This window comes from Meriones unguiculatus, chromosome 11 (genome assembly GCF_030254825.1).
Source record: "Meriones unguiculatus strain TT.TT164.6M chromosome 11, Bangor_MerUng_6.1, whole genome shotgun sequence".
In the NCBI taxonomy this organism is placed as follows: Eukaryota; Metazoa; Chordata; class Mammalia; order Rodentia; family Muridae; genus Meriones; species Meriones unguiculatus.
In genome coordinates, this window is record NC_083359.1 from 42,067,550 (window position 1) to 42,092,400 (window position 24,851).

The following is a 24,851-nucleotide window of genomic DNA, read 5'->3' on the forward strand; positions in this document are numbered from 1 at the left end:
AGGCCAGCCACGGCGCGGGATCCCAGCTTGTGCAGCTCAGGGTCCGGTGGGGACTGCCCAGGGCAGGGTCTTTGCGCACCGGTGCCCAAGGAGACGCACGCTGGGCGGTATTGCAGCAGCAGAGGGAAGGCTCCCTTGGGTGTGTGCTTCGGGATTTTTGCTTTTTCATGATTGCCACTGCACGGAGCGGAGCCACTCTGGCGTGCTCCCTTTCGAACCGACCCGGGCCCCCTGGAAACTTGCGTCATAGCCACCGCTTCCCACATGTAACTTGGGGCCGACTCTGACCACCGCTAGCCTCTTCCCTCCGCCTCTGCTCAGCTGGCTGCCCGGCCGACTCTGGCTGGAACCTAAGAATGACAGAGTGAGAAGAGTACTAATGGCAAAGGCAGGTGCGCAGGGCACCAGGGATGCAGTTGGTACTGCCCTAGAAAGGGAGAACAAGCGGGAAGGAAGGGAAGGGCGGAGGCAAGCCAGAACAGCAGCGGCCCCTGAGGCAAGCTGCCAGCGCGGCCCGAAGATCCATTAGAGTGGTGGTGGCTGCCAGGTCCTGGCCTGGCTCCTTCACTACCTTACTTTCCGGCTTCGCGCTCAGCGGGCTGCAGCTTCTCATTCATAGGTTAGGCGGGGTGAGTTGCTCCACCGCCAGAGGGCGCGCTCTACTATGGGGGAGTGGTGGTCTAGGGCGGGGAAGGTGGGACATTTTAGGGGTGAGCTTCCGTCCTCCACCACACCCCCATCTTCCGGCACCGGCCCTCCCCAGACTCCCGGAGGGCTTGGCCGCAGGCTCAGGAAGCCCACGCCTGCTTTGGAATGTCCTCACTCCTGCTCAGCGCCTTTTCCTGCCCCATCCGCCTTCCAAGGTTCCACACAGATCGCGCCTCTTAGTTGGAATACTTCTGTTAATAACAATTGTTAGTTATTAATAGAAAACAACGTTGTTAGATATTACCAACATCCAGGACATACCTAGTTAGTTTTGCATGCATTACCTGTCAGTCTTCAGATCAGCCTGTTAAGCTGCTTCTCTACGTGTGTATTCACAAGATTTAACTTAAAATGCAGCACATCTAGGCAGTGCACACCAGTAATCCAGCATTCTAGCACCTGGAGAGCCAAGACAGAAGATCTTGCATCCAAGAATAGTTATAGAAATTGTGTCTCTAAAAGAGAGACCGGAAGGGAAGAGAAAGGAGGGCAAGTGAAATGGCCCCATAGATAAAGATGTTAGCCGCCAAGCCTGACGACATATATTCCATTCCCAGAATCCCCGTGGTCCAAAAAGTGAACCAGGTTGTCTGGTTGTCTCCTGACTTTGGCATGTGCGCCATGGCACACACATAAGTACACACACACACACACACACACACACACTAATTTTTTTAAGGAAGAAAAGAGTATGGAAAAAAGGGCATCAATCCCCCCCAACAGGGTTTCTCTGTGTAGCCCTGGCTTTCCTGGGACTCTAACACAGGCTGGCCTTAAACTCACTGAGCTCCTCCTGCCTCTACCTCCCGAGTCCTGGGATAAAAGGTGTGAGTATGTCTGTGCACCTGGTGTCCACTGAGGCCAGATACAGATTCACACACATGTACTCAGATACACATATACATAATTAAAAATAAAGATAATGGCAGGAGTAGTGGTGGCTCACACTTTTAATCCCAGCATTCCAGAGGCAGAAGCAGGCAGATTCTCTGAGAGTTTGAGGACGGCTTGAGCTTGTAAAAAGTTCCAGGCCAGGCAGCATTCCATAGTGACAATTTGTTTCAAAAACAGGGGTGGGGAGAGCGGGTGGTTAAGAGCACTGTCTGGTCTTCCAGAGGACCCAGATTTGATTGTGAACACCCAGATGACGGCCACAACCAGCTGTAACTCCAGTACCAGAAGATCCAGTGCCCTCTTCTGGCATCTTTGGGCACCAACCATGCACGTGGTTCACAGACATTTAAAAAAAAAAAATAAAAAGTCCAGAGGTGCCACTCAGAAGGCAGAGGCAGGCGGGTCTCTGTGAGTCTGAGGCCAGGCTGGGTCTACAGAGTGAGTTCCAGGACACACAGGGCTACACAGAGAAACCTTGTCTTAAAAAAAATAGGTGAGTAAAGGCTATGTGAATTATATCCAGTAAAGCTATTCTGAGTGAACTCAGGGTCATGCTGGGGAGGCAACTGAGGCCTGCACATGCTTAGCAGACATCTCGCTTCAGAGCTAGGTCCCCAGCCCACAAAGTGTTATTTGCCAAAGCACTTTTCCTGACTCCAGAGATGATCAGAAGTCTGTAGAATGCTAGGAAACGGTCTCCTAGAGCAGTGTTTCAAGCTGTCTTTCCTCACCAGCACAAGTCCTCCCTCCACACCCTTCCCAGGACACTGCCCTCATCCCAGGCTGCTAGAACAGAGATGGAATCCGAAGAACTAACAGCTGCCAGGTAGTGATAGCACAAGCCTTTAATCCCAGCACTGGAAGGCAGAGGCAGGTGAAGGCCAGCCTGGTCTACAGAGTGAGTTCCAGAACAGCCAGAGCTACTACAGATAAACCTCTCTGGAAAAATAAAAAAATAAAGTAACAAATAAAATAAATAAAGCTATAACCAAGCTTAGTGCAGTGGCTTACACCTGAAATTTCAGTACTTGAGAAGGTGAGGCAGAAAACCCTCTCGTTCAAGGCCAGCCTGTGTTACAATGTGAGACCCCATCTCAAAAGAAAGAGAGAGAGAGAGAGAGAGACCTATTCCTGAGTAAGAGGAGCTGCTACCGTTTACAATTTTTCCTATGTCTCCCTGTCTTTGGAGGGAGTTGGTGTACATGTGTTCTAGTGCCAACAGATCAGGGATGTCTTATCTGTTAGAGCTGGAGTTACAGATGTTGTGACCCATTAAATGTGGGTGCTGGGAACTGAACTCGGTCCTCTGCAAGAGCAGGGTGTGCTCTTAACCACTGAGCCATCTCTCTAGCCCCTGCACTTTTTCGTTCCTTTCTTTTTTTTTAAATACTTTTTTAAATGATTTATTTATTTTTATTTCATGTGCCCTGGTGTTTTGTCTGCATCTTTGTTGTGTGCCAGTGTTGGATTCTATTGAGTTACACACAGTTGTGAGCTGCTTTGTGGGTGCTGGGAACTGAACCTGGGTCCTCTGGAAAAGCAGCCTGTGCTCTCACCTGCTGAACCATCCCCCCAGCTCTTGACCCTGCGCTTTTTTTATTTTGATTTTGCAGTGCTGGGGCCTGTACTAGGCAAGTACTTTGTTACTGAGCCACATCCCCAGTCCTGATGTAAGTGAAGGAGGGAGAGATTTTTCCTGCTTCTCAACAGCTGCCCTGCATGAGTTCCTATTGCCATATAACAAATTCCTACAAGGCTAGTGACTTGAAATTGTACCCATGTATGGGGGCTGGGAATGTAGCTCAGTACAGTCCTTATCTAGCATTCCTGAAGCCCCGGGTTTGATTCCCTAGTGCCAAACAAACCAATATCCTCAATGCCAGTGCTCCAAAGGTGGAAACAGGGAAATTAGAAATCCAAGGTCATCCTTCTGGTTCAAGGCCAGGATGACTACGTGAGATCCTGTTTCGAAAACAAACAAACCCTTATACCTACATATCAATTGTACTAAACAAGTGCCTGTGTGCCAGTGTTATGTGACAGAATGTTCCCTGGGTAGACACCACACACGTCTACTCACCCAGACAGGGAGCCCACAACGGACCAATGTATAGAGACACCAAAGTCCAACTTGGTGACCTGGGAAGGATGAGTTTAGTTGGAGTTATTTACAGGAATGTGGGTGAGAGTTACTTACAAAAGTAGACATTACTCCAAGACAGCTGCACCACCAAGGTCCACCCCAGTGTGGGCAACAGCTGGCAAAATCCAGGAGACCTGGAGCACGCTGCAGCCTGCAGGCAGCTCAGCAGGTCGCACGGCGTCCTTTCCAAGTGATTTTGGTCTAAACCTATTCCAGGCAGCTCCCCTGGGTTCTGCTTCTCCCTGGCAGCTGGTCTGTTCCCAGAGTCTTCATTGCAGCTTGACTCTGCCCTTCTGAAAGGAACTCTCAGTTTTTATTGCTTACTCTGGCAGGGCAGGGTGCAGTGAATCTGGTCACTTTCAGGGACTTCCTGAAAGCTTTTTTAAGTTGTCTCCCTTCTGCTTAAAGAGCTTCTCTGAAGAGTGGAATTTTTTCAATCTTAGAGTAAACTATCACACAACAATCAGTAATATAAATGGAATTTCACCGTTTTCATTTTTTCATTATGCCACACGTTAGGTCGCAAGTCTAGGTCATGTGACTAAACTGGACTCTGTGTCTGGAGCCTTGATAGATGAAGATAAAGTGGAGGCTCTGAGGCTTGGGATGCTCCTCCAGGCCCTCTGATTGTTGTCTGTAGAATTCTTCATTCAGCTGTAGAGCTGAGGTACCCACTGTCTCAATGATGCCTTTGGGGACCACTCTCACCTCTGCTCTTCAAGTCCTTGTCCCATGTCACCTCCATGTATTACATTCCCTCACTGCAACCTTTCTTTCTCCATGTCTCTCTCTGTCTTCTCTCTTTAAGGCTGGGTATTAAGTTGCCCAGGTATTGCTCTTGAACTTCTGGCCTCATGTGGTCCTCCTGCCTCTCTCCCAAGTAGCGGAACCTACAGGTGCACACCCCTTTGCCTGGCTCAAGCCTTCTCTTGCTTTGACTTGATTACTTCCTCTTCCCCAAACACAGGAAGGTTTGAAACCCTGAAAGGAGCACTTTCAGGATTAGTCCACCAAATGATTAGGTCACCAATCACAGGGGGCACAGAACCACAGTTCACCCACATTGGCCTAGGGTGGCAAAACAAGATGAGGGGCTAGGAGGTGTGGTAGCACATATCTGTGATCCCAGGGCCTGTGAGGCTGATACAGATGGATCAGATCTTGAGTTCTAGAACAGCCTGGGCAACATAGGGAGTTTAAGACCACCCTGTACATACTGAGATGCTGTTTCACAAATGAAGGAGAAGCATCCGTGAGGGTCACTGGGGAACATAGATATTCTGTTACATGTTACACAGAGTGGGGACCTGAAAAAGAAACCGCAAATTAAGAGACTTCTAAGGACATACAGCAAGCTGGAGGCGGGTCTGTAGTGATTCGTGGTTCGTTGTAATTTCTTTTTGTTGTTGTTGTTCTTGTTGTAATTTCTATCTTGACAGAACCTAGAGTCACCTGGGAAGGAAATCTCAGTGAGGGACAGTGTAGATCAGGTTGGCCAGTAGGTATCTGTTTGGCATTGTCATGATTCCATTAAGTGATGTGGGAAAACCCAGTCCTATCTTCAGTCAACTTGATGCTGCCCAGAGTTCTCTGAGGGAGACTCTATTGGATTATCGTCTTAATCGGTTGGTCTGTGGGCATATTTGTGGAGCATTACTTTGATTGCTAATTGCTGTGGGAGGATCTTGTCCCCTGGGCAGTGTGTTCCTGAGGCTGTATAGGAAGGGTAGCTGAGCATGTGAGAGAACAGGCCTGGAAGCATCCTTGCTGTGTGGTTCCTGCCTCCTGACCTAACTTCCTTCAATCATGGATTTTGACTGGATACACTGAAATAAACCCTTTCTTCTTTCAGATTTATTTATTTATTTATTTATTATTTACACAGTATTCTGCCTGCCTGTAAGCCAGCAGGCCAGAAGATGGCACCTATAGATGGTTATAAGCCACCATGCAGTTGCTGGGAATTGAACTCAGGACCTTTGGAAGAACAGCCAGTGCTCTTAGCCTCTGAGCCATCTCTCCATCCCAATAAAACCTTCTTCTCCAAGCTGTTTTTGGTCATGATGTTTATTATAGTAACAGAAAGCAAACTAGAACTCGCAGTGTAAAAGTGGGCAGCACTGTCCCCTGGGCAGGTACTGGGCCATAAAAGAAGAGCAGATGAGCTGAACCTAGCGTACATGAGTTAATCCCAGTTCTCTCTGCTCTCTGCAGTGTGGCTAGCAGCGTCACCTCAACTCCTCCATTCTGGTTGGCTATGACTTAGTATTGTGGAATAAAATCAGCCCTTTCTCCCCTAACATGCGTTTGTCGGAGTATATATTCCCAGCAAGACTGAACCCAGCAGGACTGAGTCCCTTGCTTCAATCTGAAGACTTTTCTTGTACATACACACACTAGGAACAGGAGTAGGGGTGGGGCATGGGCCAGTGAAACCCTGGTATGCTCTGTGGGGAACCAGAATCTGCTGTGTGTAAAGAATGGACACCAGCCAGCACACATCTTTAATCCCAGCACTAAGGAGGCAGAGGAAGGCAGATCTCCGTAAGTTCAAGGCCAGTCTGGTACAGCTGTGTACAGCACGTTCTCAGAAAGCACAGACGCTGTAGAGACTTTGTCTAGAAAAGCAAAACAAAAAGAGTGGACACCAATTATTAGAATGAGAATGAGACTTATAGAACAAAAACATCAATGTCTGGGAAAGGACCCAGTGACATGGGTGGAACAAGGTTCAAATGTCCCTGCTAGGGTTAGGAGCAAATCCAATGCCTCAATATATCTATCACCTGGCCCAACAAAGCTGAGACCCCAAACCACTAGAGGGCGCCTAGGACACATGCCACCTTGTGGACAAGCAACCCAGGAACAAGTAGGGCAAAACATTCATACTAGGGTAGACCCCCCTGGCACCCCCAGAGCCCTTCATATCTACGTAGTACCCAGCTTGACAAAAGGCCCTCAAGGTCCTGACCTCTGTATATTTACCCCCATCTAGCTTTGGTCATAACCTAGACCTTCCACGCCAGCCACTGAAGATAGCTGCCACTCATCTGTGTCTTAACTTCTGCCATGGTTACTGCGCTTAGTTCTGTCAGCCATACCCTGCCGATCCTTCTTTGGAACATTTAGCCTCTCCCCTTACTCCAAGCTCCCTCCCTTAGCTATTTTTCCCCTTGGGGATGTCTCTGCTTCTCGGTGTACCAAGAGGCGATGCAAGCAGGTGCTTGGGCTGCGCCACCTTAAGTACCCCCCTTTTTAACCATCCAGTTTACAGCTGCACGCTACAGTGTTCCTGGTTCAGACAGGAGCTGCTGTAACTGCCTCCTCGGTTGATTCTCAGCAAGCAGGTGGAGCAGGTGCAACTACAATAATTCTACTAGGACACGGTGTAATGATACATCCAAACCTTGGGAAGCTGAGGCAGAGAGATCTTGAGTTCAAGGCCAGCCTGAGCTACCTTAAGACCCTGTGCCCTCACTCCAAACAAAGGAAAAGAAACCCAACAGGTGGACCAGGAGCTGAAAATACGTATATATCACAGACTCAGAAATCAACATCAGCGGTTAAGCCTCTGTCAGTACTGAGGCACCTGACACCCAGCTGGGCCCTCTCACTGTGAGTGAAGCAGGAAGGCACCTTCATTCTGGTTCATGTAAGAGGAAGTTAGTCAAGGAGCCAGTGGGGTGTGGCTGGAGAGGGCCGAGGAGGCCCACAGGAAACCAGAAGGGGAGGTGTTGGAATTCAAAAGAAAGCTAGGGAGCCAAGCAGCCCAGGAGAAAACTGGGTGAGGATGCTGCCTGCTGTCCTTTCATGGTGTGTACAAAGGTAGGGAGCCAGTGGAGTGCCGAGTCCCTTTTCTTTCCTTTTCTTCCCTTTTCTCCTCCAGTGCTGAGGAGGAACCCATAGTTTTGCTCATGTTAGGCAAGTACCTTACAACACTGAGTGACACCCTTGGTCTGTCAAGTTCCCTTGGTGACTGGAACAGAATGATCAGGAACTGGTCAGGCTGGAAAAGGGACAGGGTTCCTCTCATGCTAAGTCAGCCCTGGATTTCAAGGTGGGAGAGAGAGCCAGAGAACCAGGAGATGCTTTTTCTGGGGAGGGACAGGCTTGACACCCCCCCCCAACACCTCGCCTCCTGGGAGGCATTTAGGTATGGAGGCTGCAGCATTTGGGCAAACACCTGTGTCCCCAATACTACTCTGGCCCCTTTTCTTACTTCACCTTTGAATCATAATCCAAGTCCTAATACCAGATTCCAGCAACTGACTGTCATTGTTTCAGCTGATCAGCGCCAAAGCCTAGGTCCTTTCAGGCTCCTTTATTGCTCTGTGAGATGCCCTGAAAAACACCTTCCACAGTGGCGTCTGATCAAGGGCTCACCTGGTGCTGGTGACCCAGCCCTGGTCAGAGGTGTCAGAGTCCAGCTGGGTGCATTGAGGTATATGGAAAGAAAGTCATCACCATGTGTGAAATTAAAGATAAAGTATGAGCCAGGCAGTGGTGGCGCACACCTTTAACTCCAACACTCGGGAGGCAGAGGCAGGTGGATATCTGAGTTCAAGGCCAGCCTGGTCTACAGAGTGAATTCTAGAAGAGCCAGGGCTACACAGAGAAACCCTGTCTCAAAACAAAACAAATAAAGTGCAAGATGGCGTATATGATCCAAAAGTCAATATCCTGGAGTTCTGGCCAATGGGGAAGAGGGAGGCAAGATGAGCCACTGAGAAGAGGCTGGGCAGGAGTGCAAAGGCAGAGACTGATATTAGCATGGCTGTAGCCCTCCTGCCTTTGGGTCCCTGCTGCTTGTGCCTGGAGGAGCTGGCACTGCAACCAGCACATCAAGAGTTAACTTCTGTCTGCTGCAGTAACAGCAGCAGTAGCTGTGTGAGGCCAGTAACTCAGAAGCTGAAATGTGAGAAGTTGGACACCAGGGGCAGAGCTGGGAAAGGCTGAGAGGAGAGCTGGAGGAGGAGGGTTTCCCTGGCAGGAGCCAGTACAGGCTGAGCCTCGCTTCCTTGGTGCAGGCTGTTGCACACAGCTGGCTGCCCTGCCTCAAGACAGTGTCTACAGCGTCCACTCAGGATAGTTCACGGTTGTGGCCAGTACCCAACCCTGTTGTCCGTAGGTGGAAGGTTCCATACTGCAGCTCTGTAACAGGGACAATGGGCTGTGTTTCCTACAAGACTCAAGGGTTCTGACCTCAAACCCAGCCTGGAGGCCCCTGTGTGCTGGCACACACAAGGACGCTGGACATGAATAAAGAATCAACTGTAACAGTGCTTCATAATGCTGCAACCCCTTAATACAGTTCCTCGTGTTGTGGTGATCCCCAACCATAAAATTATTTTTGTTGCTACTTTCTAACTGTAATTTTGCTACCATTATGAACCATAATGTAAATATTTTTAGAGATAGAGGTTTTCCAAAGGGATTGCAACCCACAGGTTGAGAACCACTGAACTAGACGCTGAACAAGGTGCTAGGCACAGTTGAACATTTTTCTCTGTTCTCCCAGCTAATCCTGAAGCCACCCTGTGAGCAGAGATTGTTCTTATGACCCCCAGTTTACAGGTAGGAAACCGAAGTTCAGAAACTGAACACCACACAGCCAGACAGCTGGCAAAACTGACTTGAGATTGGGCTTCTTTGACAGATGGACCCATACCTACCTGCAGGGGAAGCACAGGTCTACGAGCGGAATCCAGAAAGGTAAGTTCTTTTGAAACACAGAAACCCTGAAGAAGTGGCCAGTGACAAGCAGAAGGGCCCAGCATTTGTCCTTAAGGGCTGAGAGCAGCATCTAGACTCTAAATTCTAGAGGAAGTTGGGAAAAGCCTGGCCTAAGACCTGGGGAGAAAACTCCCGAGCAGCAAGAGGGACCCCTTGCCCCCTTATGTGTCCCCTGGGGCAGCAAGTACTTTATTTTAATTTTTATCCTTTTAGACAGGTTATCATGAATCCCAGGTTGGCCTGAAACTCCCTATGTAGTCAATTTCTCATTCTTCTGTCTCCACTTGGCAAGGGTCTAGAGGTGTGGACCCTCACACCAAGTTTGTGCAGTGCTGAAGATCAAACCTTAGGTTTGATCTATGCACACTAAACAACTGAGTTTGAGTTGTGCTGAGCAATATCCCCAGCCTGACAGATCACTTCTGAGCAGGTGACAGGCATCCATCTATAGAGATCATAGATATTTCTAAAGTCCGAGTTTAGATGGCCCAGTATGAAACATCAGTGACATTCACTGTGGTATAGCACTCGCCAAAGAGTGTTGAAAACAACCAGAAACGCCTTCATAGGCATCACAGCCATGGTGAACCGGACAATCTCAACTCCAATGGCTGGCCCAGCTATGCGACCTTGTATTACTTTCTTCCTTGTCTGTAATTAGGAGAGTTGACAGTGGCTAAACTTTAAGGTTGCTGTGAACAAACAAGCTTTCTTGTTTTGTTTTGTTTTTGAGACAGGGTTTCTCTGTGTAGCCCTGGCTGTCCTGGAAGTCTCTCTGTAAACCAGGCTGGCCTCAAACTCAGAGATCCACCTGCCTCTGCCTCCCAAGGGCTGGGATGGAAGGCAGGCACCAGCAGCAGCAATATTCAGGAGACAGAGGTGGATCTCTGAGTTCTGGGCCAGACTGGTCTTTAGGCCAAGAAGGAGCTACAAAGCCCTGCTTAAAATAATAATAATAATAATAATAATAATAATAATAATAATAAGGCAGAAAGTACTGTGGTAGCTGCCAGGGGCTGGGAGGAAAGAAGAATGTGGAGTGACTGCTAAGTGGATACAAGGTTTCTTTGGTGGATGAAAATACCTTGAAATTAGACAGTGGTGGCTGTTGTTATGACTACATAAAGACACTAATGGCCACTGATTTGTACACACTGAAAAGGAGTTTTATAGTATATAAATTCTTTATTTTCATTTTCTTTCCTTTGTTTTTTTCTTTTTTTGTGGGGGGTTGCTTTGTTGTTGCTGCTGCTGCTGTGGCGGCGGTGACAGTGCTACTAGGGACGGAAGCCCAGGCTTTGAGCACACTAAGCAAGCCTGAACCTCTCAGTCCCCAGTCCTCCCAGGCTGGATTCTTGAGGCTTCTTGAATCAAGAGCTCACTATACAGCCCAGCCTGATCTTGAGCTTGAACCCCCTTGCATCAGCTTCCAAAGCACTGTGGATGACTAGCATGTTCTCGCTCTCCCCTCTCTCCTGGGGACTGACCCGAAAGGCCTCAAGTTTGTTCTTTATCGCTATGGAGCTATATTTCCAAATCCCCAGCCTCTGCCTCTCAAGTGCTGTGATGAAAGGTATGTCGCCACCACTGCCCAGCCCTGAACCACTTTTTAAGTCAGGGTCTTGCTGGATTATTCAGGTCAACCTTGAATTGGCTGTGTGGCTCAGGAAGCCTTGACTTGGTCCTCTGCTGACAGTGGATTACAGGCATCCATCAGCAGGTAGACCTACTTTGTTTGTTTATGTTTAGACAGGTTTTCTCTTTGTAGCCCTGGCTGTCCTGGAACTGGATCTATATACCAGGCTTACCTCAAACTAACAGAGATCTGCCTGCCTCTGCCTCCCGAGTGCCGGGATTAAGGGTGTGTGCCATCAAGACCTTTCCAGTCTTCATACTGAAGAGGCTAAGAATCCCATAGCTGCTCAATTCATGAGGCTGGATGCCTCAGTAGTCCAAACTTGGTACTACAAGCCCTGCGGATTCCTGGAGAGCCGCTGGTTTTTAGTCCATGTTGGTAGCCCAAAGAAGATGAGTTCTGATGTCAGTAATAGAATGTGGTAGCACTGACCATGAAACAGATGATCTCTCTCTCTCATACACACACACACACACACACACACACACACACACACACGAAGGCAATGAAGCAAAAAATCAAAGCCTTTTCTCTTACATCCCTCCTATTGTCTGAGCTCACAACTGAAGGCTCCATCCACATTTGGGTGCATCTTCCCACTTCAAATAACCCTATCAAAGCAGTCTCTCCTAAGTGTGCCCAGCAATTTTCTCTCTAAGTTAACTCCATAGTAATTACACAGAAGTGTCCTTCTCCATTGAGCCATCTTCCAAGCTCCCTTTTCTCCCATTTTAAATTGTTTGCATTTTGCTTTGCTTGGGGATGCCCCCATTAAGGTCCAAACAGGCAAAGTGAGCCCATGGCCAACAATGGAGATGATATTAAGTATAAGTGTGGATGGTTCTAGAAAGACTTTCCTGAGGAAAAGAAAGAGCCTGGGTGGGATGTGGGAAAAGCTAGCATCACACACCTGGGCAGCTCTGAGAGGTGACAGGAGAAGGGCTAGCAAGAGGGAAAAACCACAGAGCCCAGACGGGCTGTGGAGATGACCAAGGGTTGAGAGTGAGTGCTGCTCTACCAAGGACTCGAATTCCCTTTCTAGCATCCATCTCCAGTGAATCACAACTGCCTGAAACTCCAACTGCAGGAGAACAAATGCCTTTGAGCCCCTGCACTCATGTGCACACACAACCATACATTTAATTTTTTACAAGATGTATCCAATTCATTTTATGAATGAGTGTTTTATCTTTATGTGTGTATATGCACCACACGTGTCCCTGGTACCTGTGGAGGCCAAAGTGGAAGTCAGATATCCTGGAACTGGAGTTCCGATGCTTGCAAGCCATCCTTCAGGTGCTGAGAACCCACAGTTTTCTGCAAGAGCAGCAGGTGCTAAGCCTTAGCCAATGAACCATCTCTCCAGCCACTCAGAAAAGAAAGTCAATGAGACCGAGACAGCCTGCTCCTTCTAACACTCTATCTACCTTCAGCAAGTTCTAGGAGGTGCTCTGCTTCAAGGGTACAGAAACAGTAGAACAGAAAAGCCTATTCTTTAGTATGCTAATTCAAACAGAAAAATAAATAAATAAATAACTCAGAAGAGGCCCGCCCTTTTTGCTCCTTTTGGCTTTAGATGCTTTCCTTGGCATCCAAGAGGCTCTGTAAGGAGTCTCCTCTTTGGAGAAGTCCCAGGCCCTGGACCAGCCTCCCTCTTCTGACCTACCAGCACCCACCAGGTGAACAGGAGAGAAGGCAGAGACTGCCTGAATGCTGACTCAGTGACCCTCCGATATTAAATGACCACACATGCATCTGATATAGAAGGGGCTGGAGCAGCTGCTTCTTAGAAGAGCTGGGGCGGGGGCTGGAGAGATGGCTCAAGAGGTTAAGAGCACTGGCTGTTCTTCCAAAGGCCCTGAGTTCAATTCCCAGCAACCACATGGTGGCTCACAACCATCTGTAATCAGATCTGGTGCCCTCTTCTGGCATGCAGGCACATATGCAGGCTGAGTACTGTATAAATAATAAATACATAAATCTTAAAAAAACAAAAACAAAAACAGGGCCCCTCCCCCAGGTAGAACCTAGGTGAGCCGGAGCTGAAAGGGATCTCCCAAGCCCCAGGCCTTTGATCCCTGCGGCTTGGGATCCAACACCTGGCTTATCTAGGACAACAGGCTCACACGTGGTGCAAAAACATACATGCAGACAGAACACCATACACATTCGGCAAATTAATAAATAAGAGAAAGAGGGCTGGCTCTTGGGAGCATGTGCTCTCCAGGACAGAAGCATGTCCTTGCAGACCGTGTAGAGCCTAAGCCAGGGAAAGAGAACTGAACGGCAGTGTCACTGTCTCCTCTGGACCAGGCAAGTGGCAGGAGATCTGGATGCACAGTCCTGAAGAGCATCCCAGGAGATGCCACGGAGGGGAGAGTGCGCTGCAAAGAGCTTAGGGCACAGTGCTGGCACATGCTCCTACAGCCAGTTCCTGGCAGCAGCTAGCAGAGTTTTGTGTCACTCATCAAGGGTCCTACTCCCACTTTCTTGTGCTTGCAGGCTTTTGTGCCAAGGTGAGCTTCTGATTTCCTCCCCACCCCCAGCAGTCTTGGAGACCCCTTTAGAGATGAATTAGGAGTCGACTCAAGCTAAGGAGAGCCAGTCTGGGGTCTTGCTGGAATGCATTGAAAGCTGCAGACCTGTGATGTCATGACCTCCTTTTTGGAAGTGCTGGCAGGAGATCAAGGCAAATGAGGAAGCCAGTCCTTTTTTGGCTCCTGCACTGCAAAATCCTTAGGTAATGAGACTTTTTAACTCAGGCATAACCTGCTGTCGGGACCCCAGGTTATCCTGATAGAGCCTGGAAGAGTAGCTTGGGGCTGGGACAAGGGCAAGAACTAGGTCTTACCCAGACCCTCCTGGGGTCAACAGCCTAGCACAGCTCTTCTAAAGCAGTTCCTTTGTTCTGTTGACCTTCACGGCTGGTATCTCTTGCAGAAATCCTTTCTCCTCCTGGAACTTAGCTTCCAGATGTCTGATCCAAGGCAGTGGCCCCAGCAGAGGCACAAGTGAATCAGCCACATTCCAAGGGTGCAGAGGCAGGGTACACGCCTGAGGCAGCCTGGGCTTCAGTATTCCTCTGCTAACCCGGCAGCCTCGCTCCCCTCCCCTTTGCCTCCTCTCCTCTGCCAGACCAGGCTTTGGGTTTCCTTTCCAGAGACATTCCATTGGCACTGGAATACACGGAAAGCCACTGATGCTGGAGACTCCCTGAGCTACTTGGATGACCCACCTCCAGCATCATCAATTCATGTGAGCTTGCAGGTTTACTCAACACATACTAACTGAGCACCTTCTGTGTGGAGAACAAGGTAAAGACGAGCCTCTTACTTCACAGAGCTCAGTGGAACGAGAGTCAGAAAAAAATCAAGTCCATAGACAGAAAAGAATTCCAAGGGTGGAAAGAGCTACAGAAGGAAGAAACTGGCAGAGACAGATGACAGAGTTACGGTAAAGGGAGGGTGATGGAAGTCTTCCGGAATGATCTTTGTACAAAGGCCTTATCCTCCTCAGTTTGCTCGATTCTTGGTAACCTTCTCATGGAACCAACAAGCCTTCTTGTTTCCCTCAAAGCAGGGAGTCTGAATGGTCTCTTTAATTTTTATAAGCCTCAGTGACGTGTGTGTTTACTTGTGTAGAGGCCAGAGGTCAACCTCAAGTGTATTTTATACACTCATTTATCATATATATGGGGTGCATGTGAATGCACGCCCTGGATGCAGGAGAACAGAGTGTGGGCTCCGTTCTCACCTCCTACCTTTTAGGTTCCAGGGATTGAACTGAGGTCTCCTGGCTTAGCAGTGAGCACCTTATCATCCTGTTGGCCCACCTTGGTTTTTGGGTCTCTTGATGACCTGGAGCTTGCCAAGTAGGTTAGGCTGCCTAGGCAGCAAGCTCCCTGGATCTGTCTACTCCCCAGTGTAGAGATCCAAGTGCTATCAATATCTCGATTGATCTGGCTCCCACCCTCCCCGCAGCTTATCCCATTCTACCTTTCTCTCTTCTTGAGCCCCTTGTGGGCTGGCAAGGGATCCCTGCCTCCTCCATTCCTGGCATTACAGTCTCCTTTTTTCAGTCTTTTGAGACAGGTGGTTTCTCTGTGTAGCCCTGGTTGTCCTGGAACTTGCTCTGTAGACCAGGCTGGCCTAGAACTCACAGCGATCTGCTGCCTGCCTCTGCCCTCCGAGTGCTGGGATTAAAGGTTTACGCCACCGCCCAGCTTCCTTCTTTTAAAATGCTTATTTGCCTTTATTTTCTGTGTATGGGTGCTTTGCCTGCACGTATGCCTGTGCACCACGTGCATTCCTGGCAAACTCAGAGGCCAGAATGTGTTAGATCCCCTGAAACTGAACTGTAGACAGCTAGGAGCTGCCAGGTAGGTGCTGGGAATCATCCATATACAGAAGAGCAGCCGGAACGCTTAACCTCTTAGCCATCCCTCTAGCTCCTAGTGTCCCACTCCCTTTTGTTTGTTTGGTCTTTTGAGACAGGGTCTGTAAGTAGCCTGTTATCCCATTCTCGATGAGCACCTGGTCAGTGACTCAAACAGTGGCTCCAGTAGTTCAAAACCTAGGTAAGCAGAAGTGTCTCAAGAGCCCAATGTGTCCAGCAAAGAAGGAGCCCAGACCCAACCTCTAACTGGATGACACCACCAGCTGTCCCCTAAGGTGCCTCTGACCCCACCTACACCTGGAGACGAAGAAAAGAAAGAGACTAGAAAGTGACTTCCTTGCCTGTGGTCACTGTGCCCAACCTATCATCTGAGCCACCTCTAGTGTGTTTTGGAGGAAGCATTTTTTTTCCTTCTTTTTAAGATTTATGTATTTATTATTTATAAAGCACACCAGAAGAGGGCACCAAATCTCACTATAGATGGTTGTGAGCCACCTTATGGTTGCTGGGAATTGAACTCAGGACCTTTGGAAGAACAGCCAGTGCTTTAAACCTCTGAGCCATCTCTCTAGTGTGCACCCCCCCCCCATTTTTGAAAGATTTATTTAAGGAAGTGATTTTTTTTTTATCTTGGTCATAGGTCCCTCCCTCCTGCCTCCCCTCTCCTCTATTCTTCTGAATAGGGGAGCCCTCCTACCCAGACACCCCAGCTCATCTATTCATATGAGGACTAACAGTTTGTCTTCCTCCCCTTTGGCTTGTAGGAAAGTCCCATCAGAGTCTGTGTCAGAGATATCCCCCATTCTGCTAACTAGTGGGCTCACATGAAGCCTAAGATGACCACTGGACTTACCTTCTTGGGGTCTGTGCATTGTACTGTGTCTATCCTGTACTATATGTCTAAAACTCACTTATAAGTGAGTGTATACCATATGTGTCTTTCTGGGTCTGTGTGACCTCACTCAGGATGCTCTTTTCTAGTTCCATCAAGGAAGCCATTTTTAAAGTAACCATCTTACTTATACTCTAGTGTCAAATTTGGATTCGAATCCCATCCTTGTCTCTTTATACCCTCTCAGAAGAATCATAGTCCATCTCGAAGTCTTCTTACCAAAAGGGCCTGATAAGGAGTTCCACTGTGGTCCTTTCGCACCAGTATCTCAGTTTTCTTAGAGACACCAGGCCGAGGTGCGTGTAACAGTCCTCAAACTGAGGGCGAGGCCGGGCTCCTAACAGCCACATTTCACACTAGAGCCTAAGGGGCCAAGTTGCCCAAGCTTAAGGGGTAACACACTGGGGAAGGGGTGACCTAGACAAGGCCCCAGATAGGGCACAGCAGGAAGGTGCTTTTTTCCATGTCCACTGTAAGGGGCCATCAGCAATGCAGGCCTTTCCCACCTCCCAGGGGCAGCCAGCACTGAGTCCTTGGGTTTTCTAAGTGATTTAACCTCTCAGGCTGTGAGGGCAGTCCGGATGATCCACCTGTTCTTCAGTTACTGGCATAAGACACAGCCTGCCTGGGGACACTGCCTTTGTTAATGGGCTAGGACATTGAGCCCCACAGACCATTCACCCACACCCTCTGAAGACTCCCACCTTTCTGCCCTCTCTCCCCAAAGCTACTTGTACCTGACTGCATATCCCTGGAGAGGTGACAAGCGCTTTCCAGACAAAAGCATCTCCCCGAAGAAGACATCATGATGGCTCAGCATACCCTTGGTTCCATGTAGGTGCGCATTACAGCTGACTGGTTCACAGAAGCAAAGGTCTGCCTGCCCATCCTTCACCTCTGAGGTCCTACAGTCTCTGCTCTCAATCTAGCACCGGCAGAAAGGAGGACCAGCACCAGCACTGAGGGTCTCTCTGGTCAAGGTCATCCAAGTCTGGTCTCCACATACGGTTCAGGCAGGCAAGACAGCCCTCAATCTGTTACCAATGCCTGTCTGCCAAGCTGTGTAACCTTCCCGAGCCTGATTTCCTCCCAGGTAACAGGAGAGACCACGTACTTTCAGCTGTCCTGATAAATAAAAATAAAAATAAACCAAAAAACTGAAATACTTAATATGTCACCTGCACAAAATTACAAGCTGTTATCATCGTAACTGCATTCTTTTCCTCCACTCCAGCCACACCAGGCGGCATCCTCGACTGAATGCATTCAGACCGACTGTTCCTCTGCTTCCTTTCGGTCTTTTTGAGGTCCGCGTTGCCCTCACAATCGCAGTGTAGCTAGACTGACCTTGAATCCTGGTGTTCCTGCCTCCACTTTCTAGAGTGGCTCATAGGCACGCAAGCCCGGCTTTTATGTGGTACTGGATAGTATTTTACCACTGAGCTACCTCTCTAAGCCCCTCCCTCAGGTCTTGGTCACCTTCTCAGCTACTCCCGTTCGTCTTCGTGTTCTCCTCTGACGGCCTACTGCCTTTACTTTGTTGGGCGGTGGCTTACTGCAACCGAACCAAAGCCTCAGGAAGACGGGGCAATTCTTTCTACGCCGGTGCCGAAAGAAGGAACGCTTACGGCCTCTCCCGCAAGCCAGACTCTGGGTACTGAAGGGTGTCAAGGGAAGGACAGCGGGACAAAGCTCCGCCACACCTACGGACAGCCGCGAGCTCCTCCCCGCGCCAGGCAGCGGAGAACACCCGCGAGGTCACCTCCCGGGCGCTCCCGGCCGGAAGGAGGCCCCTCACGGGCCGGAGGGGCGGGGCGCCTGAGGGGAGCCACACCCCCAGATCCGCGTCTCCCGCGGTGCGGGCGGAGCCAGCAGGGCTGGGGTACGTTTGCACTTCCGCCCAGTAGCTTCATTCATATTTATAAGGCGATGGGGGCGGGGCCAGAACGCCCTCAGTGCCCCGCCCCCGGCCTGGGATCCCGCCCCGGCGGAGGCTCTGGCCCCAGTGGGGCGCCCCCGGCTTCCGCTTTGGGGAGGGAGTTTCCACTTGGTCACGACTCAAAAATGTGTCGCGGCCGCTCCTCCGCCGGTCGTCCCTGCTTCAGGGTGTGTCTGTGGGGTCTCCTCCCTGCGAGGGAAGGAGCAAAGGGGCCAGGGAAGGGATGGCTCCTCTCCCCTGGGAAAGGTCGGTAGGAACGAGGGGGTGCGTGTAGTTGGGCCTTCTTTTCCTTTTTTCAGGGGGTAGGTTTCAAACCCGGTACCTCAAGTATGCTGGGCCAGCATTCTGCCACTGAGCTAGACCTTCGACCGGATTCTCCCTTCGATACATAGCAGTTCTAATTTTCTGAGCAGGTATTTCTTGTCAGGCCCCGTGACCTCCAGATGAACTACCGTTTAAACCTGTCAACAAGACGACGTCAAAAATTACATTTAAAAACTCCACTCTTTCACGGAGGTACAGTGTTCGCACACGAAAAGCTCAGGGACAGCCGAGATTTGGAGAGATGATGCAGCGGACCTTCCCAGGTGCCAGCTGATGCTTGCTCCTCTACCACCCACCCACTTCATAACTGAGGCTTTCCCCAAGGCCCTCCTGTCTTGCTGTGTGTAGCCAAGGGGCAAGCTGTCTCAGTGCTCACGTGTGTGAGGAAGACGTTACGTCCCGGGGAAGCCAAAGCACCAAGGCTTCTTGGGCAAAATGAAAACACGGGCCCTGGGGACCGCCAGGCATTCTGTCACTTCGGTGTGCCAGCTCAATGTGACTGCATGGGTTGCTTGTCCGTGAAGCCAGACTCCTGAGAGAATCCAGCCGGGGGCTTCTCTAAGGGTGGAGTAGCCCGTGTGGATATTCCTACTTGCAGTGTTAGTTCTCCTGGAGCATCCAGGACCTAGTCTCAGCTTCTGAAACGTGAGCCCTTGAGGCTCTTCAGGACACAGCTTTGTCTGAGCGTGTGCTCTGAATCTGCCGGACCTAGCCAGGTGCTAGGGGTAAGCGTCCTGGACATTTCCTCCTGGCCCTGTATGCAGACGCCTCTGCACTGGATCACCAGGCCCAGGGTGGGCCTTAATTCTCACTCTAGGCCTGCTTTTTCTCCGGGATCGTAGTGTGAGGAACAACCAGGGCCACTTCCAGAATAAACACCCCACCCACAGGCAGCCCCAGCCCTGGACTCTCCACAGGGCCAGCACCAGCCAGCAGATTGCCGGAGTGTTGCTCACTGCTCACGTTGCCCATGGCTCAAGGTTAACAAGTTATCCGCTCTCATTCCTCCTATCGCTCCTTTTACCCAGGCCCTGCCCAACGTGCTTTGGGAGTAACAATAGCTACCATTTGCTTCCTTTTCTCTTCCAGCCACACTGGGGGAAGCCTTTCCCAGGAGCGTCCCCCTGAGCACCCTGCAGTCCCGGATCCCACGGACTGATGCTCCACAGGTCAGGAGTGAGGCTGCGCAAGGCAGAGATTGGCTACAGTCACTTTTTTTTTCTTCTTCTTTTTCTCCACCACCGCCTGGCTGTCTCCCGTTTTATTCAAGCTTACAGAGATCTACCTGCTTCTGAGTGTTGATATTAAAGGTCCATGCCACTACACCTGGCTTTGCCACATAAGCCTAAAGGCTCATTTTCGTCAGTTTGTTTTAGTTCATGAGTATTCCTGCTGTACCTGCTTGTATGTACGTGTACCAGGTGCATGCTTGGTGCCCCTGGAACTGGATGGCCGTGGTCCACCATGTGGGTGCTGGGAATGGACCCCAGAGCTTCTATAACAGCAGCAAGAGATCTTAACTGCCGAGCCATCTCTCTAGCACTTATATGGATTTTATATGCCAGGCTAGCCCAAAGTTATTGTATAGCCTCAGATGACCTTGAACTTCTCATCTGCCTGCCTTTACACCAACCTTTCAATTCTTTTTGGAGGAGCTAGGGCTAGAATTAGGCCTTGCCAATGCTAGGAAAACATATTACCACTGAGATCAAGACTCATTATGTTTTCCCATCTTTTACACTCTGCCCCAGGCTCTGAAAAGACAGAATCTTCTCTATGTCTCTGATTCCTCCTTCTTTTCTCTTTCCTCCTTCCTTCCTTCCTTCCTTCTTTCTTTCTTCTTCCTTCACTTTGTATAGAATGTTCTGACTATATATATGCCTGCACACCAGAAGAGGGCACCAGATCTCATAGTTATAAGCCACCGTATGGTTGCTGGGAATTGAACTCAGGACCTCTGGAAGAGCAGACAGTGCTCTTAACTTCTGATCCTTCTCCAGCCCCCTGCCTATGATTTCTTTATGGACCTAACCCTGTGTGTTAACTGAAGAACCAGTCATTGAGTTCCTGTAGTGTATATGACACCCTCCCTGAAGTGGGAAGATGTACATGATGACCATGAGCAAAAATGGGGGTGTGACAGGTAAGAGGTCCCCCTAGACTCAGTGATATCCTTAAAGGCATGGGTGGGGTTGCCTAGCCCAGTACATACCACTAGCCTTCAATAAACAGCAAATGGACTCATAAGAGCTTACTAGCCAGGTATGGTATCACAAGCCTTTGATCTTAGCACCTGGAAAGCAGAGTCAGATCTCTGAGGTTTTTTTTTTTTTTTTTTTTTTTTTTTTTAGATTTATTTATTTACCAACCAACCAAACAAGCCAGGCAGTGGCTTGCTGGTACTGAGGCAGGTGGATCTCTGTGAGTTTGAGTCCAGCCTGGTCTACACAGCAAGTTCTAGCACAGCCAAGGATACACAAAGAAAACCTGTCTCAAAAAAAAGGTGCTGAAATTTTTTAAAGTTACTTTGTTTTTTATGTTCACGAGTGTTCGGCCTGCATGGATGTACACCACCTAGTGCCTGTGGAAGTCAGAAGAGGGCACTGGATCTGCCTCAGCTGGAGCTGCAGATGTTGGTGAGCCACTTAGGTGTGGGTGCTGAGAACTGAACCTGAGTCGTCTTCAAGAGCAAGGAGTGCTCCTAACCACTGAGAGAGCTATCCATACCTCTCTGTGATTTCAAGGCCAGCCTGGTGCTACAAAACAAATTCAGATCAGCTAGGGCCGCACAGTGAGACCCTGTTTCAAAAAAACTAACAAGCAATCGGGGCAGTGCTGGTTCGGGCCTTTAATCCCAGCACTTGGGAGGCAAAGGCAGAAGGATCGCTATGAGTTTGAGGCCAGCCTAGTCTGTAAAGGGAGTCTAGGACAGCCAAGGCTACATAGAGAAACTATGTTTCAAACAACCCAAAAAAACTAACAAGCAAAAAACAACAAAAAAGACCTTAATAAGTATCTATTGAATGGAAGTGAACAGAAGACAAGTTCGATACATGGAGTTTTGTGATTTATATTTTCTGATACTAACAAGTATTGTGCCATTTCACTACACTCCCATTCAATACATGGTGTTGTAAAGGATTAGGCCACCAAATTCAGCCTTCAGATACATCAACCAGTCATATTTGGACGGCATTTACTTCCCCCACAAGGGAAAACGCGGAGCAATGTCACTGAGTCCTCCCTCGGGGGATTACCATCTACTAGGGAAAACCATCCTCCGTTCACATCCTTGGCACACATAGAAGGATGCCTGCTCAGAGAAGGGCTCTGAGGGAGGAGAGGCCCACCACCAAGAGACTTAGAGAGGAAGGGCTCTCTTCACCCATTGTTTTCTCCGAAGAAGTCCAAGAAAACCCACCTGACCTTTTTGTTCCCCTACCTTTCCAGACAGCTGATGCTCTGGGGAGGTCATGGGTTTAAATGCAGGCTTTGGAATCATTTGGAACCAGCCTCCTACTAGCTTGTAAAACTCTGGCTATCACTGGCAGTGGTGACGCACACTTTTATTCCCGGTGCTTTGGGAGGCAGTGGCAGAAGAATCTTTGTGAGTTCAAGGCCAGCCTGGTCTTCAGAGTGAGATCCACCTGCCTCTTCCTCCCTGAGCGCTGGGATCAAAGGCCTGTGCCACCAAGCCCAGATGAGACAGAATCTTGTATACCTAGCCAGCCTTAAATCTAGGCTCCCTGCCTCAGCCTATTAACTGCTGCTGGGATTGAGACCTAAACTACTCTCACACCTAGTTTCAAAGTCTGTCTTCACTCTCTTTTATTTACTTATGTATTTACTTAGTTTTGTCTCTTTTTGTCTTTTTGAGACAGGGTCATTCTATGCCTGGCTGTCCTGCGACTTGCTATGTAAACCAGGCTGGTTTAGATTTTTTTTTTTTTATCTCTTAAATGCTGACGATAAGATCTCACTTTGGGGGCTGGAGAGATGGCTCAGAGGCTAAGAGCACTGGCTGCTCTTCCAAAGGTCCTGAGTTCAATTCCCAGCAACCATATGGTGGCTCACAATCATCTATAATGAGATCTGGTGCTCTCTTCTGTTGTGCAGGTGTACATGCTGGCAGAACATTGTATACATAATAAATAAATAAATAATAAATCTTAAAAAAAAAATCTCACTTTGTATGTAGCTCAGGCTGCCCTGGAATTCCCTATGTAATTCAAGCTGACTTCCAACTTGTGCTCTTCCCAGTGGTGGGATTCCAGGCTTCTTTCTTTAATCCTGTTGGTTTGCAAAAACATCCAAATTTTGTTTATCCCATGTTCCCAGATCCTCAGAGAGGAGGCATCATTATTATTTACCATCCCAGCCTTAGGATCCTGGGTCTGAGTTCTGAAGGTGAAGTTTCTTTGGGCCAAGTCTCCCTCATCTGGGGTTGTTGGCCTTTTGTCTGTAAAATTACTGCGCCTGTTGTCCTAGCAGCACTTGCTACTTTTTATTTTTCTGGTATCAGGGATTGAACCTAGGAACGCTGGTGCACTGCTGAGCTGTATCCCCAGATCCTCAATACGATTTTTTTTCCTTTTTCTTCTAAATAAATAGGTGTATACTAGTCGTCCAGTTTTTTACTACCGATGTCCCTCAGGACTCCAGTCAGCCTGGCTCAGATACCGCACTGGGGCTGGATTAACAGAAGGCTGATTAGCAGATTCAAGACGCCGGGAGGGGGCGCTTTGCAGCCCTTCGCCTCCCTCCGACTCTTGTGATGTTAGGCTATGGCAGCAATCCAGAGAGTCGGCCCTTAACAGCCCCCTCCTGGAAGCTGTAGGTCCCGGAGCTGGCCTTCCCCGGGTCCATCTGCCAGCTAATGTTTAACCTAGCAGCACCGCGACATCATCCACACATGGGAAGTGGGGTTGACGGGAGCAACCTTGTCCCTGCCTTAGGGCTTCTGCTCCTAGTGAACCGTCCTTCCTAAATCCCTTATATGTATTTAAAGATCCTAAGCACCTGTTATGTGTCTTCGTTCAAAATATAACGAGCACCCATCAGGACTACATGATCAGTTAGGAGCACTGACTACGTGTGCGTCTGTTCTCCATGTCAGGAGCACCCGTTATGCGCCTACCTGCGCATCAGATCGGGAGCGTGTGCCAAGAGCGGTGCCCGCTGATGGGGAAGCCCTGTGATCAAGCGCCAGCCTTGAAGTGTCTCTGAGACCGAGGCATCAAACGCCCGAATGAAACACAATTCAAGCCCAGAGTCAGTGCCTCACCTACTGGGGATGCTGACTCTGAAGCGCCTTTTCGTTTGTTTCCTGTGCTCAAGTCCTGTCTTTTTGAACCGAGATTTGTCCCTAGGCAGAAGACAGGTAAAAAGTGACTAGGCGCGGACTCAGGAATCGCCCAGAGGAAACACCAAAGAGCACAAGTCTGAGCTTCTCGGGAGAGGTGGAAAATGGCTTAGCTTCGGTGTGCAAGCGTCACCGACCCGTATCCACGTCTCAGTGGCCATGAAAACTCATTGAACTTACTGCCCACAAGTGCGGTGACCCGGTGGCGCTCAGGCTGGGGGGCCCAGGTTGTCTCGGCAGCTGTCACCAAGCTATCGGAATCCCGGATTGGTTAGGGCCAGGCCTCCTGCCTATTTTACCGGGAGGGAATTAAGGCTGAAGACAAGGCAGAGCTGGAAATGCAGAGGGTGGCCTCGAACCTGTCAGAATCAGAAAAGGCCTCCGCCTGCGCGTTCCTGGAACTGCGCTGGGAGGGGAAATCGGGGCCTTCGGGGAGGCATTCCTACCGCCTTCCCCGCTGCCCAGGGCCGCGGGGCCCTGGCCAAGGTGACCCCGCAGGAGGAGGCGAGGGTCCCCGCCCCTCGGCCGCTGCGGCCTCCTCCATCTTCCAGGTCCTCAGGGCTTTTCCTTCAGGCCGGCGCGCCCGCCCCTCTCCCAGGCTTCCCCAGGGGCGGGATATCGCGCCCTCGCCCCCCCACCCCGCCCCCCAGGCCACCTCCGGGCCGTGTCCTAGCGCTGCCCTCGGGCCGGGGGCGGGACTGCGGCAGGCGAGCTGGGGGGGTCGAGGAGGACGCGCGCCTCGGCTACGGCCGGGCTCCCTCCTTCGCTCCCCGCCTCCCTCCCGGTGCCCGCTCCTGAGGCCGTCCGCCCTTCCTCCCCTCCCCC

The 24,851-nt window shown here is 49.8% G+C and overlaps 2 long non-coding RNA genes across 3 annotated transcripts; one reads left to right on the plus strand and one right to left on the minus strand.

Moving 5' to 3' along the window:
- Positions 1 to 5,644: 5,644 nt before the first annotated feature.
- Positions 5,645 to 24,602, minus strand: LOC132646342 (uncharacterized). The gene is made up of 3 exons (XR_009584521.1): positions 24,207 to 24,602; positions 18,663 to 18,801; positions 5,645 to 6,363 (listed from the first exon to the last, which is right to left on the minus strand). It is a non-coding gene; the product is annotated as an uncharacterized LOC132646342 (long non-coding RNA).
- LOC132646343 (uncharacterized) lies at positions 7,479 to 17,504 on the plus strand. Of its 2 annotated transcripts, XR_009584523.1 has the most exons (4): positions 7,479 to 7,570; positions 9,402 to 9,457; positions 14,275 to 14,428; positions 17,129 to 17,504. It is a non-coding gene; the product is annotated as an uncharacterized LOC132646343 (long non-coding RNA). The 2 variants fall into 2 exon arrangements; XR_009584522.1 differs by lacking the exon at positions 14,275 to 14,428.
- Positions 24,603 to 24,851: the final 249 nt, after the last annotated feature.